Below are 18,378 nucleotides of genomic sequence, written 5' to 3'. Positions count from 1 at the left end.
CGTACGGTGTAGTTGCCGTACCAGGAGGTGATACAGCCCGACTGGATGCTCTTAATGGTGCATCTGTAGAAGTTTGTGAGGGTGTTAGGGTCCAAGCCGGATTTCTTCAGCCTCCTGATGGATCATTTCAGGTGGTCATTTCAGCACGCCGAGGAACCTGAAGATTATCACCCTCTCCACTGTGGCCCCGTTGATGAGGATGAGCACGCCCCGCTCCCTCTGCTGTCTCCTGAAGTCTACGATCAGCTCCTTCGTTTTGTTGACGTTGTGGTAGAGGTTATTTTTCCTGGCACCACTCAGTCAGGGCCCTCACCTCCTCTCTGTAGGCTGTATCATCGTTATTGGTAATCAGGCCTACCACTGTTGCGTCGTCTGCAAACTTGATGATTGCGTTGGAGACATGCGTGGCCACAGTCATGGGTGAACATGGAGTACAGGAGGGGGCTGAGCATGCACCCTTGTTGGGCCCCCGTGTTGAAGATCAGCATAGCAGAGGTATTATTGCCTACCTTCCCCACCTGGCGACGGCCCGTCAGGAAGTCCAGGACCCAGTTGCACAGGGCGGGATTCAGACCCAGGGCCCGAGCTTAGTGATGAGCTTCGAGGGTGCTATGGCGTTAAAGGCTGAGCTGTAGTTGAACAGCATTTTTAAATAGGCATTCCTCTTATCCAGATGGGAAAAAGCAGTGTGCTGGCGATTATGTCATCCATGGGTCTGTTGGGGTGGTATGCAAATTGTAGTGGGTCTAAGGTGTCAGAAGCATGGAACCTTGTGGGTTACAGTAGGATATTTAACAGCTTATATACAGCATGAAGGGTAGTATCCAAGGTATCACATTCATGTTGGATTAACAGGCACACACAAACAACTAACTTTTGATTTGAGCTGTCTGCTAAACTAAACCACATTCATGGCATGGCTTTTTAAGAAAGATACTTCCTGGTATTGTTCCTATTCTATTATAACATGTTCCCTCAGACCCTTTCATAAATGTCATCTGGATTGTCTTGTTCAGGGCTTTGGGGATTTCTCCACATCCGCTGCAAGGAAAATCCCCAAATCCTTATCTGATGAAAGCCTATGGGCTTTGTGTGCCAAGGTAAGAGCTCGAGAACTTGTTAGTGGAACAGGAAAGGAACAGGTTGGTTTTGTGTCTATTCAAATGTTACTGGCACACGCTTTCAGAGCTTAAAGGGATAGTTCACCCAAATAAAAAAATGACATATTGGTTTCCTTACCCTGTAAGCAGTCTATGGATAAGGTATGATAGCAATCCATGCTTTGGTTTGGTTTCCTTGGCACTGTTTCCACATGGTTTTAGCATTTGTGGCACAAATCCCATTCAAGTCATGGCACCGATGTTAGCATTTTTCATGCATTATGTTCAAATAATCTACAAGTGACTTTGTTGAGCTCAGTTTGATCCCTGTGTCTGCATTAATGCTGCTTCGTTTCCGTTGTCCAGACACTGTCAGTGTTTTGTTCCTGTCTGTTTTTTCATTAAATGTTCACTCCTTGTACTTGCTTCTCGTCTCCCAGCGTCTGTCCTTACAGAATGCAGACACCAATATAAGAAGTATCAGGGATTTTTTTTGTTTTTGTTTGGGTTGGTGACGTCGGGTCTGGGTGCAGCTGCCGAAGGAACCGGGGATGCCTCAGCTGGCTCGTGAGGTTTTCTTGCCTCGGTTGGCTCGGCAGGCTCCAATACCACGTCATGCCTCAGCTGGCTCTTCAGGCTCCCATGCCTCGGCGGGCTTGTCAGGCTCCCATGCCTCAGAGGGCTCGGCAGGCTCCCATCCCACGTCACGCCTCAGCCTGATCGTCAGGCTTCCGCGCCTGAGCCGGTTCGTCAGGCTTCCACGCCTCAGCCGGCTCATCAGGCTCCCACGTCTCAGCCGGGTCGTCAGGCTCCCACTCCTCAGCAGGTTCCTGCTCCTCGGCCGGCTCGTCCTGCTCCCATGCCTTTGGCCGGCCCTTCAGGCTCACCCAAGTGGGACGCTGGGTGGCATCCCAAGAGAGGGGGGTGGGGGGTGGGTTCCTGCTCCCCCTGGCACTCGAGGGCACCAGGCTGCCCATCATTACGCACACCTGTCACCATCGTTACGCACACCTGTCACCATCGTTACGCTCATCAGCGCTTCATTGGACTCACCTGAACTTCATCACTGCTTGGTTACCTCCTCTATATTTGTCTGTTCCTCAGTTTGATCCCCATGTCTGCATTAATGTTTTTTAGTTTCCATTGTCCAGACGCTGTCTGTGTTTTGCTCCTGCCTGTTTTTTTTCATTAAATGTTTAATCCCTGTACTTGCTTCTCGTCTCCCAGTGTCTGTCCTTACACAGGGAAACTACCTGTCATACCTTGTCCATAGAATGGGGTATTACAGGGTTAGGAAACCAATGTGTCATTTTGTAATTTGGGTGAACTATCCCTTTAACATCTGTAGCAACACCTGAGGAAATCTCATTAACCTGGAAGTAAAGATGTGTAAAATTGTGTAAGGAGGTGCATTAGAAGGCATTGCATGTATACATTCACTTATTTTACCACAGTCAATATAGAGATTTAACAAAATTCCCATGATTCAGTGAGGTGATTCAGATCATAGGGAGCAGATTTTTGTGACATTACGAGGTCTGAGCCGGAGTTGAATACATAGTTCCCAGTGGGGTGGAGAAGTGAGAGAATAGATAACATACACACTCAATTCCGAAGGCCAAATGACTTTTCCTTACAAACAAGGACCATGTTCTTTTCTGGTCATGGTTATTCCACTTAAAATCTATTGTATAAGAACTAAAGGTGAGCTATATGTTGGAGGCTGGCACAAAAGGAAGTGGGTAGGCCTAGCCATTCTGTAGGCAGTTGAGTTGGAGAGGGAGAACAGTTGAGAGGGGAAATAGACTGCAACTTATGGGACCAGCACAATAGCCTTGAAACAAACAATTTAAAGGGGTTAAGGGTTAAGTATGCAGCAATTATTTTATTTAAAAAATTATACCATCAGTAGCTGTTCGCTTGAGAAATACTTTCACTATAGGCTATTGGGAAGCTCTAACCATTATCATTATTTCCAGGTTTTGAAATAGGTCTACATGTGGTTTGAGGACAACTTCTATTTTATGGCTTGTGGAAGTCAAAGGACAACCTAGGAACATAAGGTGACAATTTATTGCTTTATTTATGGGTTGAGATTCATGGCAGTCTCCCACAGATATATGTTATGTGCTCTGTCAATTAATGATACCCAGTAGACTGGTGCCTTGGTGATTCAATTTGATTACTCAGAGTGGCTGTTGATTTATTCTCTCCGGGGATGGCAGCAGATGTCTAATAACTGTGGTTACATTGGTCCCAAAGTTATAGTAACACACACACACACACACACACTCTGTTGCTGCTGAGAAATTATACTAAGATAAAGATCGGAATCAAACGCATGTATCCTTATCAAGTTTATTGAACATGGTAGATCAGACAAAGGTTTTATCTTGGTGGTGGAATTTCCATAGGGATGTTTTATTTATTTATTTTACAGAAAAACATGCACAAATCAAAAGAGGAGGAAAAGTGTAGGCTACATAGGTGCACCCATACAGGACCCAAAATGTTACCTAAAACATTGTCAATGTGGCAGCCATTTTGACTGCACAGACAGTGAAAGGCAGGCCTTTGGCACCAGGTAAAGTTTGTTGCCGCTGGACAGGAGGAGGCAATTTCACATCAGTGGTGATGCAGTAACTTTTTGTGTGATTCCTTTTTCTTTTAATCACTTTGAAAATTTGGCTGATTAACACTCGGGTGCTTGGAGGCGCACAGTGCAGCATCTCCCTCTCTGCACTCCCTATTCTTTGATGTTGTTGTTTTTGTGCGTTGCACCTCCCCATCATTTGAATATCACACAGAGAGGGGGCTCCTGCCCGGCCACTCGCTGCGCCTTTGTTGCCATGATTAAAGCAGGTGTCGCGCAGGGTTGTGTTTGTTAATGACAGTTTGCATTTAAATAGCTGTCACTCGCCTGTCAAAGGGGAGGAGGAAGGTGAAAGTGTTTATTTCCGGGCCTCCAAAGCACTCATAATGCATCTCTTTTACATAAGCTTAACCTAGCTATGCAAATTAGCCCAAGAAAAGTTTGTTTGTTTGCTTGAGGTTTCTCTTTGGGGCCGTTGCGGGGTGAGGCCTTCACTTTTTGAGGGAGCGGTAAGATCAAGTTACTGCAGTAAATAAAGTGTTTCGGACATCTTTTTATGGTTTCAAAGCTTCTTTTAGTATTGTAATAGCACAGATGTTGTGTTGATACTCAAGCTATTGTTCTTATGATGTTGCATATAGCCTAATTGATATTAAAACACACAAGGGATGCCTGACTTTAACTGGGTCACATTTGTACATGTAGCCTACCAGAGATAGCATTCTCTATCACACTCCCTCATCACACTGACTTGGACAATGCTCTCATTCAGAAGCACACAATTGCACACGATTGGCCATCATTCTATCATTACCCCGCTTAGCTCCTCAGGCATCGGACCAGGGAGCCATTTCATGCCTTTCACCAAACTTCAAAACCAGACTGTGGTGCAGCTGTCTTTGATGGGCCAGGCGGCTTCGAGTCCTGTGCAACAGGCTAATCTAGCTCACAGCAGTTCATTTGGATGGCAGTTTCTGGTCATAACCAAGTTTGGTGCAGGAAAATAAATAAGAGTAGCGAGATAATTAACTTCAGTTGGTAATTAGTGACACTCACGCTGTTTTGTGACCATTGGTGGCATTCGCTCCTAATTATCATTTGCATATGAAACCCCCATGGGACTGAACAGGAACCTGTGATCACAACCGCTAGCATTGGGAGGTAGCTTTGTTTTCAAAACTTAGCACCGTTGGTCTCAGTGATGTGCTGAGGCTGCTAGTGGTTTCTGTGGGTATTGTCAAGGCCAAGCTCACTGCAGTTCACCTGTAAACTACAGAGTTATGGGTCAGGGCAGTGGTGACTGAGAGCGTCTACGACCATGTTGTGTGGTTTAAAGGATTAAAACACTTTCATCTCACTACATTTGCTGTCGATATTGTGGCAGATGTTATGATTTACTGCCATGTTACAGTATAATATGTTGGCAAAGAATGCATAAAAATATCTAAATATGTGCATCCCTGTGTGTCTGTGTAAACTTGAATGTGTGTATTTGCTGCACAAACACAACTAGCTATTACTCTGTGAGCCTTTTTCTCTGTTTTTAGAGGGATGTTCGTGTCCTTTAACATATCGTTTTATACATATGTATCCCCTCCAGAGGAGGCTGGTGGGAGGAGCTATAGGAGGACGGGCTCATTGTAATGGCTGGAATAGAATAAATGGAATGGTATCAAACACATTGAAACCACATGTTTGACTCCGTTCCATTTATTCCATTCCAGCCATTACAATTAGCCTGTCCTCCTATAGCTACTCCCACCAGCCTCCACTGATCCCCTCCTACTCGTATTCTATTGTATTATCTGTAAACAAGCAGGATTGCTCATTACGTTCACCGGTTGGTCGAGCCCATCCTGAGAGAGGGGAGATTAGCGGTGTACTTTCAACACTACGATCAATAATCATCTCCCTAATTGGGTAGTAGCAACAGGGAAGTGGACTCACCCACCACATAAATAAACAAAGAAAGCCCAAAAGTATCAAGTGGACAAGGCTGCCAAGGTTTGATCCATTACCAGCCAACACTTGTTTTGTTTGTGATGTAAATTGAGGTTTGGTGTTGGTGAAAATTGTGTTGATTTTCTTTTACCTCAAATATGAAATGCAAAAACTATCCTGGAACAATATTAATGGTACAAATCTGAGGGGATGTAAGTTTGTGTCCCTCATGATTATACACATTGTTTGTGATTATACAGTGTTTTATGTAATACCTAGAGTTTTGTTCTGTGTTTTTTTTGGCAGTGTACTATAAAGTAACATTTCCTTAGCAAAAAATAGTTATATTGAACAAGGGACTAGATGAGGTTGTTTTGACACACTTCAGTAAACAGCTGTTCTTACCTCTAAGATGAATGGTTTTGTAATAGCAGAACTACTTCAACAATGTGAATGCATATGCAAAACAAAACTCGTTTTTTTTCCTACACATTGACAATGTTATTTCTCCAACAGTGCAGACTAGATTGACTTCCACAATGAAACCTTCTTTCTGAAAATATCTTAGTATTCTGTTGGCGTTCATGGCATTTACCTCAAATAGATTTGTCTTTCATTGGGTGTGAATGCCATGCGCCTGGAGCATGCTGCTACTGTGTTCCTGTGTCTCCCACCTGCCTCCCTACCCAATTCTGAAAAGATGCAAGACAAGCAAAAATGTCCACAGCTTCACACTCATCCCTTTCTCCATAATTGAAATGAATGTCCCGTTTCCAAGGAATACTGTCTGGCTAATGTACAGCAGATGTGGACCCAATTCATTTGTGGAAACAGCAACATTTCTCCACCCCTGATTTGCATATCACAACATCCCAAATCACGATGAGCCCATAGATCTTCCCAATACATTTTAAGTTATAGCATGAAAAAAATGAAAACAAGTCTTAGGTAACATTACCCCTCGCACATAAAATAGCTTTGCTGTGGAAAGTATAAAAGGTTGATCTTCATAAATTATAGTTTTGATAGACACTTCACATCAACTCAAAGTGGAGTTCAAGTTTGTCTTCCATGGCTGGTTGTGTTATGAGCAGGGGCATGGGCATGGTCTTTAAAGGGAATTCAGGGGAGTTAAAGGAGACTTATGTCTTAAGTGGAGCCTCCACAGCACCCTCCCTTTCCCCCCACCGGTTCATCTGGCTCTCAGAGGAACACTGGTAAACACTGCTCGCCCTGACCCAGGGGCCAATTAGCCTCCAGATCAGCCCAGCCAGCGTGTATTAGAAGGGGGAGGGGGACTTAATTCAAAGAGCCAGCCTAGCCTCAGAGCCATACGAAACACACTTTACGTATTCATGAGCACCTCCAAGATGTATCATACCTACTTATGGTCTAGTTACTTTAGACAGAAACGAAACTAGGGAGGTTGGTCGGGGAGGATGGGTGGGCGTAATGTGCGACCGTCTAGCAATCCAGGGTAATATGTCATACTAAATGGAGTATCACGGATTTACGTACAGAATAATACGAATTGCCCTGAGACCACATTGAAAGAGCACACTCCTTGAGAGTTCAGCTACCCTAATCACTGGAAGAACCACAGTCCCAGGGGTGCGATTGAAGCTTTCAAGAAAGCTATGGAATTGTACTACTGTTTGTTAAAGGCGGTCTAGTATACCAATGCAAAGTAGTGATTTTCTACAATTATGTGGTGATATAATATGAAACATAACAAGCTTTGCCCTGGGGACTGGAATCAACAGAGTTTGTGAGTCTGACCTTTTAGCACTAATCCACCCACAAACTGCGTGAGCAAATATCTTCTGGTTAAGGGTAGGGTAGAATATATAGAATTTTGGCTCCAATCAAACATCAAAACAAACAATGACTGCACCTGATTTAGCATTCTTGGAATGACAACTTTGAAGGAGAGTGTATAAACAGAAGAGTTTGTGAATCACAAAATGTCTCATTAAAATGTAGAGGGCTTGCTTTGTTTCTAAGCAACGGCAGCAGGACCCAAAGTAAACTTAGGGTCTATTCTTGTTGACGAGAATTAAGGACATTTTCGTGAGATTCTCGAGCGGTATCGGTTCTAATTTTAGAAACAGTTTTTTTGTCCTGTAATTATTCAATTTTGATAGCGCACAGGGCTGAGGGCCAGAAGGTTGTGGGTTCGCAGACCACCTTGGACAAGAGTAGGAGCGGAAAGATCTCGTTTATAGTAAAAGTATTGCATGAATCTATCATCGTATTTGCGGGTCCGAGAAAAAATTGCCTTTTATAAATGGTGGTCCTCTGTAGCTCAGCTGGTAGAGCACGGCGCTTGTAACGCCAAGGTAGTGGGTTCGATCCCCGGGACCACCCATAAACAAAAAAAAATATGCACGCATGACTGTAAGTCGCTTTGGATAAAAGCGTCTGCTAAATGGCATATTATTATTATTATTATTATTATTATTATTATTATTATTATATTATAAATATTTTATTCAATAATTATTTGATGACACACAAATTACCAAAATTACAGGCTAAGAGTGGACAGAGAGATAGGGCTATGTATTCATCTTATCATATTTCTCTGATGCCAAATGAGTGTGTCTTGTTTGCAACGAAACTGTCCCTGTTTGCAAATAATTACATCTGAGAATCTGAGCACGTTACTTTCAAAAGTTAGGCCTACCTTTCCACCCCAGACAGAGTAGGCCTACAGACGCAGAAAAATGTAAGCTTTAACTGCTGGCTACTCTTCTTCTTAACCCAATGAGAGAAGGTCACAAGTGTTTCCCTAAAAGCTGTCTGGGTTTAAACATTTTCTATTGTACAGAAAGTGAAGAGCTTAATCAAAAGATAGTGACAGAATTGGATTACTTCTCAAGCAAATTCTATTTTTTGTCTCCTCGGCTACAGACAGTGTCCCTATATGCATCGGAGTCACTTCTTTCCCAGCAAAAGCGCTGTTTATATAATCTTTATATAATCTGATCCATTTTATTTTATTTAAAATTTTAAATGAACAAAAAGTAGGCCTATGCTTTTTGCCATTTTCTTTAATAAAAGGTAGGCCTATGACATAACCTCTCATACCCCCTCCATTCGAGTCTTGGTTTTAACTTAACAGCCCTTCACTGACACGAAAGTAGGCTATTTAAAGAGTGCATGGAGGGTGGAGAAATTGACCGGCAAATCTATGGATATAGCAGCCTATAGCCTAATTTAGTCTGTCAAACAGGTAGGCCTACCTCTTAATTCTTAAATATAAATAAATAGGCTCCAACACAAAGCCCTCTTGTTGTTAGTAAAAGTCTAATTAAAATGAAGAGGGTTGAAATTAATTATGCCTACTCGAATTTGCCTACTATCAACACCATTTGATTTGATTTGATTTGATGAGCTGTCCATTTCCGATTGTGCCGCGGCTGCTGCTTCAAGTTTTAGCACCACAATATAAGTTACTCTGATCTGTCTTATTGTGACGTCAATAACTCATTGGCAAGAAACATATTGTTTTTAATCAAATAAATTATAGTAGTAGCAAGCTATCAAAGTTGACCTCCGGTCCTCCTCATCTTCGCGCTCTTCTTCTCAAACTGAACAGAACATAGGCTATAGGCTAGTCCGCGTGTGAGCCTAATCAAAAATTATTTTAGGAAGAAGCCTTTGACTCTCCTCCTGAACTGCCACCGTAGGCCTACACAGTACAGCTATTGGTTAGGCCAGGGTTTCCCAAACTCGGTCCTGGGCTTTCTGAAATTGTCACCTTAGCTTTAGGGAAGCTCAACAGTGTTTTCCCCCCTTGGCTGCTCTGAGCCACCATACAGGCAAGAAGCATGCAGCAAGAAACTGATCAACTCACCAGGGTATCAACGTTTTCAGCCACAATTTATCATTTACCTCATATAATGACTTCCATGATATTGATAAAATGCCTGGTTTGTTCTAAGGTAACTGTAATAACCTAAACTGTGCTTGCTTGTGAATTGTTGTATTATTCAAGAGTGTAATATGGTTTGGGTACATTATTCAAGAGTGGAGCTAGCTAGCTAATATGTTTTAGAGGAAATCTTGCTTGCATTGTTTAATAGTTTGCAAGCTTACTGGCTAGTCAGTGGCTACTGGCTACTGTGATACTGATTTTTACAGTAAATTTGGATCTGCAGAGCAAGAATATCACATTGCCAGCCACAATGAAAGGAAAGCAAGAATGTAATGTCAATTGAAATGTTTATGAACATATTACTGTATGTAAATTGAAATCTCGTCGTGCTGCCTCTCCTTATGTTTGTCAATGAGAATGGCCTCTTAGTGCTTTGGCGAAGGTCCCGGCTACTCTTCTTGACTCTGGTGTGGGCCTTTGGCAGGACCTTCTCTTCAAGCCTCAATCCTGTGGGACTTCATTGCCAGTTCAATGAACAGCTCCATCATCAACACTTTTATTTTCATTTCAGAACATTTCCTCTTGGACAGACTTTCTGTTCGACATAAACCGTAAAGCGTTTCCAACATAACCGCCTAACAAGACCTTGGTATGATCTGCTCTGAGAGACCATGCAGGTTGTTCTACTCACTCCGTCTGCCTCAGAAAATGAGAGGAGGTTTCCAGAGATGTGACTCTGTAACACCACCACCACCCAGTGAAGTCTCCAAGGACCTGGAGCTAGTACGCTCTGCCAATCACACAGTAACATGCTGCTTTTGTGACAGACTGGCAGAGGAAACATATTTTATGGCTGTCGCCTTCTGCGGTGCCTGTTCCCTCGGAGCAGCCCTAACAATATCAATGGAAAAGGCAAAGGTTCATTTCCATTGTGTTCCCTCTTTGTGGAGATTCAAAACAGAGCACTGGTGGACACGGTTATGCTCAAACAAACCGTATTCATTAAAACATGTTTCCCATCGATTGCACAGTAATTGTTGGCTGGCACTGCATCTGTTGACTCAACGTAACCAAAGTATTTTGGAAGCGGTTGAAAAAGAGGCCTAATTACCTTGAACGCTTCAATTTTCAAAAAACATTTCTAACAAGAGAGGGGGGACAAATAACAAACCCTCTATTGCTGGTTTTCTGGCAGTGGGATGGCCATGCTTCGTCAAGCCTTGCTAGAGGATGGACTTACGAGCTAGCCCTATTTAACAGGTGAGCAAGCCGCCCATCCTAAAATCCCGTAGAGGCTGTATCCATTACCAGATCTATGGGAGGTAAGCAGGAGGCAGAGACCATGAAAAAGCTGCTTCATTGCACAACACACTAACACACTAGCACACTAACAGGTTATTGTTACATTTAGCACTTGCTATAAATGAGATAAACATGTAATACAATTTTGTTTTTTAAATCACCATCTTTATAGTTTAGTTTAATCTCTGATTAAAACTATGGGCTATTATCGGAGGTTAGTAGATATTGATTCATCCTTTCTTTGTGAAGTATTAAGAAAACGTAATCTACTGATGCATTATCAACAAAACAATACATCAACTATTTTTATGGCCAGATCAGCATGAATATAATTTGTGAATGGGGTGAATCAAAAGCAACATGAATGTAGGTTCTGTGTAGAAATATCTTTGACCGAGATGCACACACAATGTCCAATGCACTGCCTCGGAAATGCCCGGACATGCACATTTTATGCATTGGTGTAGAGACCTAGCTTATGCAAATGAGGGGCTGCTTTGCCTCTGGGACGCCTTGTTTGAGGGCTGTGGTCACTCCCCATATTTAATGACTCCCTGGGGTGTGCCTAGGGCGGTGAGTAGTGGCTGCTTTCACAGACTCCTGGGTAAAACAAGGTGACATGGTCGCCCATGGGCTTACAGTCCACCCACACAAGGGCTGAGTTTATGGCTGACTACTTATCTTCAGGAGAGGTCTAACTCACCGCTGACAAAGCTTGGAACAAATACCTTCTGGCATGATTCAGAGATAGTTCTATATTTCTCTTTTGAATAGCACTCCTTTTACAAAAATATATTTCAAACAGTACAGGAGAGGGTAGTAACCTCAAAATGCAACACTGTTACCACAACAGGGGGTAAAATGCAGCAGGTAAAAGCTAATCTGTGAGAAGAATAGAAGATGTAGGACAATATCTGTGAGACAAATAGAACTCAAGCATTAGAAAGGTGTACCCAAACGGGCTTCTGCCCAGCTTGAACAAAAAGGGAATCAACTCAAACATTGTTTTAATGGGAATATCCCCTCCTCCACTTACTTTTTATAATTAAGAGGAAAGAGCCGTAATCTAAATGATTGTGTAGTCTTACCTCTGCTGTGGTTTCTTGAACACAATCCCATCCTATAAACATATTGTCAATGGAGTGTGCATCACACTGGGCTGGGAGTGATGTGAGTTCACTTCCGACTGAATGTTTGTTTGGTCTGTCTGCCACCACCAGCCAAACAAACGTGACAGCTCTAACTGCTAATTGCTAACACCTACACTAGCTAGCGCCAGTGGATCCTATTGATTCCTCATCCTAACATTTCAAACAACTTGAATAACACATGGAAATCGATGGAGATAGGGTGTTGCATTAGAGGGTAACACAATACTCCTGTCTTCCTGTAGCATGATGGCTAACTGTGATGGTGTGCCCCTTTCTGATGTCATACTGTACTCTTCCAGAGGTGCTGGGACATCTCTTCTGATGCTGTCTCTTGTCTAGTGAGGTGGTGACAAGGGGGAAATGGTTGGTCGATTAGAAGGGGAGGCAAAAGTTCAATCGTGCCAAAAGTATGTTCACTTGGAAAAAACAGCTCCAATAGATGTAATTAAATCTCAGGTTTAAAAAGCAAAGACAGCATTCGTTTAAAGGAATCGATAATGGCGGATTGACAAGACAAAGGACACTGATTCATCAACATGGAGGCAAAATGGACCACTTAAGCAAACACACCATGCATTAACACATCAAAGAAATTGCACTGAGACCAAAGGCGTAGGCATGACAAATCCACATAACGACAAGGACTACTACCAAGGCGGTAGTTATTGTATTTTTTCTATGTACTACTTTAGTATGTATAAATGTGTGGGGGTTTGTCATATCAATGACTGAACTCACATCAATTTAGAAAAACAATCTGTATCTCTTTAGGGTTAAAGACTCAATACTCAATGCAGTGAAGGAACATGATTAATTGAATTGGACTTGATTACAATGACATGATTAATCATTTAATTAGACTCAAGGATAGCTATACATCAACTCATCCTATCGTAAAGCACTATGAGGACAAATCAATACCCCTTTCAACTTTTCAACCAGATTTCAAACAAACATAAATGTAGAACTAAAAACAAAGGGAACTATGTTAGCCCTGAGCCTGGCTGGCTGGTAGCCAGGACAAGCTAATTCATTTGGCTTGGTCTCAGTATTGAGATACTTAGCATATCAATGACTATGCCAAAAAAAACAGATTGACCAAAGTAAGTGACTAACAAAGTAAGGTAATGGAAAGATTAGGGTCAGGAGGTTCAAGTCCTGTACATAGCCTACATTCCCTCCAGTAAAAGGAGGATAGCCTGCTGTAGCACCGTGATATATGTTTAATTGTGTGATCTGAAGACATCGTAAGCAACTGAGAATCAGTTGGGCTGATCATGGATAATGATAAGAAGTATAACATTGTTAATTGCCTTTCTCCTCTCTCTTGATTATTTGTGAGTCAGTGGTAACATTGTTTTTCTACTGCATGCCCACTAGGACCAACAGTCTGCCATGGCCTGACTGCTTTGTTTTTGGGGTCCACTGAAGCAGAAAGTTGGGCTCTTAGCACATTCCCTGCATTGGACATTGCTGGGAGCTTTCTCCTCATCCTCTGACTGACTGTTTTTTTCTTCTATTCCCATTGCTTTTCCATATTTCATTTTCTATTCTTTCTCTTCTTTTTCGGCAGGTGTTTTTTGCTGCTTCCTAAAGCGTCTTTGATTGGGAGTTAATTGTAAGAACATCCTTAACTGCTTTGACCTGTTAATAATTTTTCTGTTGTATTTGTGTGTGCAACATTTGCATTCAATTGGCAAATTATGGACACTGAGGTAATGTTATGCTTTATCATGAAGCAATTACCATCTCCGCCAATACACAGGTGCTCAATATAACACATTTACCACAACACGATTGCCTCAATTAAATCAATATTGTGTTTACTAAAACACTATTTCCATTTTATTATAAAACACTGAATAGAAAACACCTGCTTCACACTTTGAAGTGATTAAATACAGCAGTCATCTGACTCTCTTGATACACCACTGCTGAGTTTTTGGGGGGAATTTCTCTGATCAATGAAATTGGATTTGTCATTTGAAAGACATGCAACATCTCTGTTTCAACATCAAGACTTCATCTGCACTACAGAGAGACATCAACAAGTGGTAGATAGGCTCATACGTGAAAATTTTAATAGATTAAAATCAAATATCAAGGGCAAGGAATAGTCAGCCAGCATGCTACAGTTACCTAATTTTGATTTCTAAACAACTACTTACCATGTCTATCAATTACCTCATTCAAAGCATATTTTAATACAAATGAGCAGTTGCAGATTTGGCCAGAGGGCAGTCTGCTTTGTTGTTGTATGTTTCAATAAGGTTGCTTCTTTGTGGATAGTGAAAAGTAAGTGAACATACACTACCAGTCAAGTGTTTGGACACACCTACTCATTCAAGGGTTTTTCTTTATTTTTAAAAATTTGTACAGTGTAGAATAATAGTGAAGACATCAAAACTATGAAATGACACATATGGAATCATGTAGTAACCAAGAAAGTGTTAGACAAATCAAAATATATTTTATATTTAAGATTCTTCAAATCGCCACCCTTTGCCTTGATGACAGCTTTGCACACTCTTGGCATTCTCTCAACCAGCTTTATGAGGTAGTCACCTGGAATGCATTTCAATTAACAGGTGTGCCTTGTTAAAAGTTAATTTGTGGAATTTCTTTCCTTCTTCATGCGTTTGAGCCAATCAGTTGTGTTGTGACAAGGTGTGTGTGTGTGTGTGTGTGTGTGTGTGTGTGTGTGTGGGGGGGTATACAGAAGATGGCAAGAACTGCTCAAATATGCAAAGAGAAACAACAGTCCATCATTATTTTAAAACATGAAGGTCAGTCAATAAGGACCATTTCAAGAACTTTGAAAGTTTCTTGAAGTGCAGTCGCAAAAACCATCAAGCACTATGATGAAACTGCCTCTCATGAATACCGCCACAGGAATGGAAGACCCAGAGTTACCTTTGCTGCAAAGGATAAGTTCATTAGAGTTACCAGCCTCAGAAATTGCAGCCCAAATAAATGCTTCACAGAGTTCAAGTAACAGACACATCTCAATATCAACTGTTCAGAGGAGACTGTGTGAATCAGGCCTTCATGGTCGAATTACTGCAAAGAAACCACTACTAAAGGACACCAATAAGAAGAAGAGACTTGCTTGGGCCAAGAAACACAAACAATGGACATTAGACCGGTGGAAATGTGTCCTTTGGGCTGGAGTCCAAATTTGAGATTTTTGTTTCAAACCGTGGTGTCTTTGTGAGACGCGGTGTGGGTGAACGGATGATCTCTGCATGTGTAGTTCCCACCGTAAAGCATAGAAGAGGAGGTGTTATGGTGTGGGGGTGCTTTGCTAGTGGCGGCGATACGCCGTCCCATCTGGTTTGGGCAATGACCCAACACACCTCCAGGCTATGTAAGGGCTATTTGACCAAGATGGAGAGTGTTGGAATGCTGCATCAAATGACCTGGCCTCCACAATCCCCTGACCTCAACCCAATGGAGATGGTTTGGGATGAGTCGGACCGCAGAGGGAAGGAAAAGCAGCCAACAAGTGCTCAGCATATGTGGGAACTGCTTCAAGACTGTTGGAAAAGCATTCCAGGTGAAGTTGGTTGAGAGAATGGCAAGAGTGCAAAGCTGTGATCAAGGCAAAGGGTGGCTATTTGATTTGTTTAACACTTTTTTGGTTACTACATGAATCCATATGTGTTATTTCATAGTTTTGATGTCTTCACTATTATTCTACAATGTAGAAAATAGCAAAAAATAATGAAAAACCCTGGAATGAGTAGATGTGTCCAAACATTCGACCGGTACTGTATGTCTATCGATCTCTCAGATTCTGAACATAATGTTGCCAGTTTGGGAGCCCTTCTATATTTCATTATTTATTGTTGTTTCACTATATACATTGAACAAAAATATGAATGCAACACGCAGCAATTTCAAAGATTTTACTGAGTTGATGTTCATATTAGGAAATCAGTCAATTGAAATAAATTCATTAGGCCCTAATCTATGAATTTCACATGACTGGGAATACAGATATGTACTGTATCTGTTGGTTACAGATACCTTTAAAAAAAGGTAGGGGCGTGGATGAGAAAACCAGTCAGTATCTGGTGTGACCACCATTTGCCTCACGCAGCATGACACATCTCCTCCGCATGCAGTTGATCACGCTGTTGATTGTGGCCTATGGAATGTTGTCCAACTCTTCTTCAATTGCTGGGCGAAGTTGCTGGATATTGGTGGGAACTGGAACACGCTGTCGTACACGTCGATCCAGAGCATCCCAAACATGCTCAGTGGGTGACATGGGACATTTTCAGCTTCCAGGAATTGTGTACAGATCCTTGCGACATGGGGCCGTGCATTATCATGCTGAAACATGAGAGGATGGATTAATGGCACAACAAGGGGCCTCAGGATCTCTACATGGTATCTCTGTGTATTCAAATTGCCATTGATCAAATGCAATTGTGTTCATTGTCCGTAGCTTATGCCTGCGCACACCATAACCCCACTGACACCATGAGGCACTCTGTTCACAACGTTGACATCAGCAATCCGCTCGCCCACACAACGCCATACCATCTGCCATCTGCCCAGTACAGCTGAAACCGGGATTCATCCATGAAGAGCACACTTTTCCAGCGTGCCAGTGGCCATCGAATGTGAGCATTTCGGTTTCGATTCCGAACTGCAGTCAGGTCAAGACCCTGGTGAAGACAATGAGCACGCAGATGAGCTTCCCTGAGACGGTTTCTGACAGTTTGTGCAGAAATACTTCGGTTGTGCAAACCCACAGCTTCATCAGCTGTCCGGGTGGCTGGTCTCAGACGATCCCACAGGTGAAGTAGCCTGATGTGGAAGTCCTGGACTGGCATGCTTACACGTGGTCTTTGGTTGTGAGGCCAGTTGGATGTACTGCCAAATTCTCTAAAATGATGTTGGAGGCGGCTTATGGTAGCTTTCCCCCTTCTGATAACCAGGTGGCGAATCGCATCTCTGCATGTCTGGCAGACATATCAGTGTGGATGACGGATCACCACCTCAAGCTGAACCTTGGCAAGATGGAGCTGCTCTTCCTCCCGGAGAAGGACTGCCCGTTCCATGATCTCGCCATCACAGTTGACAACTCCATTGTGTCCTCCTCCCAGAGTGCAAAGAGCCTTGGCGTGACCCTGGACAACACCCTGTCGTTCTCCGCTAACATCAAGGCGGTGACCCGATCCTGTAGGTTCATGCTCTACAACATTCGCAGAGTACGACCCTGCCTTACACAGGAAGCGGCACAGGTCCTAATCCAGGCACTTGTAATCTCCCGTCTGGATTGCTGCAACTCGCTGTTGGCTGGGCTCCCTGCCTGTGCCATTAAACCCCTACAACTCATCCAGAATGCCGCAGCCCGTCTGGTGTTCGACCTTCCCAAGTTCTCTCACGTCACCCCGCTCCTCCGCACACTCCACTGGCTTCCAGTTGAAGCTCACATCTGCTACGAGACCATGTTGCTTGCCTACGGAGCTGTGAGGGGAACGGCACCTCCGTACCTTCAGGCTCTGATCAGTCCCTACACCCAAACGAGGGCACTACGTTCATCCACCTCTGGCCTGCTGGCTCCCCTACCTCTGCGGAAGCACAGTTCCCGCTCAGCCCAGTCAAAACTGTTCGCTGCTCTGGCACCCCAATGGTGGAACAAGCTCCCTCACGATGCCAGGACAGCGGAGTCACTCACCACCTTCCGGAGACACTTGAAACCCCACCTCTTTAAGGAATACCTGGGATAGGATAAAGTAATCATTCCCCCTTACCCCAACCCCCAAACAAAAAAATATAAAAATATTGTAAAGTGGTTGTCCCACTGGCTATCACAAGGTGAATGCACCAATTTGTAAGTCGCTCTGGATAAGAGCGTCTGCTAAATGACGAAAATGTAAATGTAAATGTAAATGTAGCGAAATGAACATTCAATTCTCTGGCAACAGCTCATTCCTGGACATTCCTGCAGTCAGCATGCCAATTACACGATCCCTCAAAACTTGAGACATCTGTGGCATTGTATTGTATGACAAAACTGCACATTTTTTAAGTGTATTTTATTGTCCCCAGCACAAGGTGTACCTGTTTAATGAGCATGCTGTTTAATCATCTTCTTGATATGCCATATCTTTCAGGTGGATGTATTATCTTGGCAAAGGAAACATTTTCACTAACTAATTTGTGCACACAATTTGAGATAAATACACTTTTTGTGTATGGAAAACTTCTGGGATCTTTTATTTCAGCTCATGGGACCAACACTTTACGTGTTGCGTTTATATTTTTGTTCAGTATAGTAGTTTTATTTAAGAGCTTCCCTTCTCTCTCTCTCTCGCTCTCTCTCTCATCCTCAGGGCAGAAAACCAGTCGGCTCAGCAGCTTTGAAGAACTTCAGAAGATGCAATGTCATTTAGA

This window comes from Coregonus clupeaformis, chromosome 7 (genome assembly GCF_020615455.1).
Source record: "Coregonus clupeaformis isolate EN_2021a chromosome 7, ASM2061545v1, whole genome shotgun sequence".
In the NCBI taxonomy this organism is placed as follows: Eukaryota; Metazoa; Chordata; class Actinopteri; order Salmoniformes; family Salmonidae; genus Coregonus; species Coregonus clupeaformis.
The sequence above is the reverse complement of the archived record's forward strand: the minus strand, read 5'-3'. Positions refer to the sequence as shown.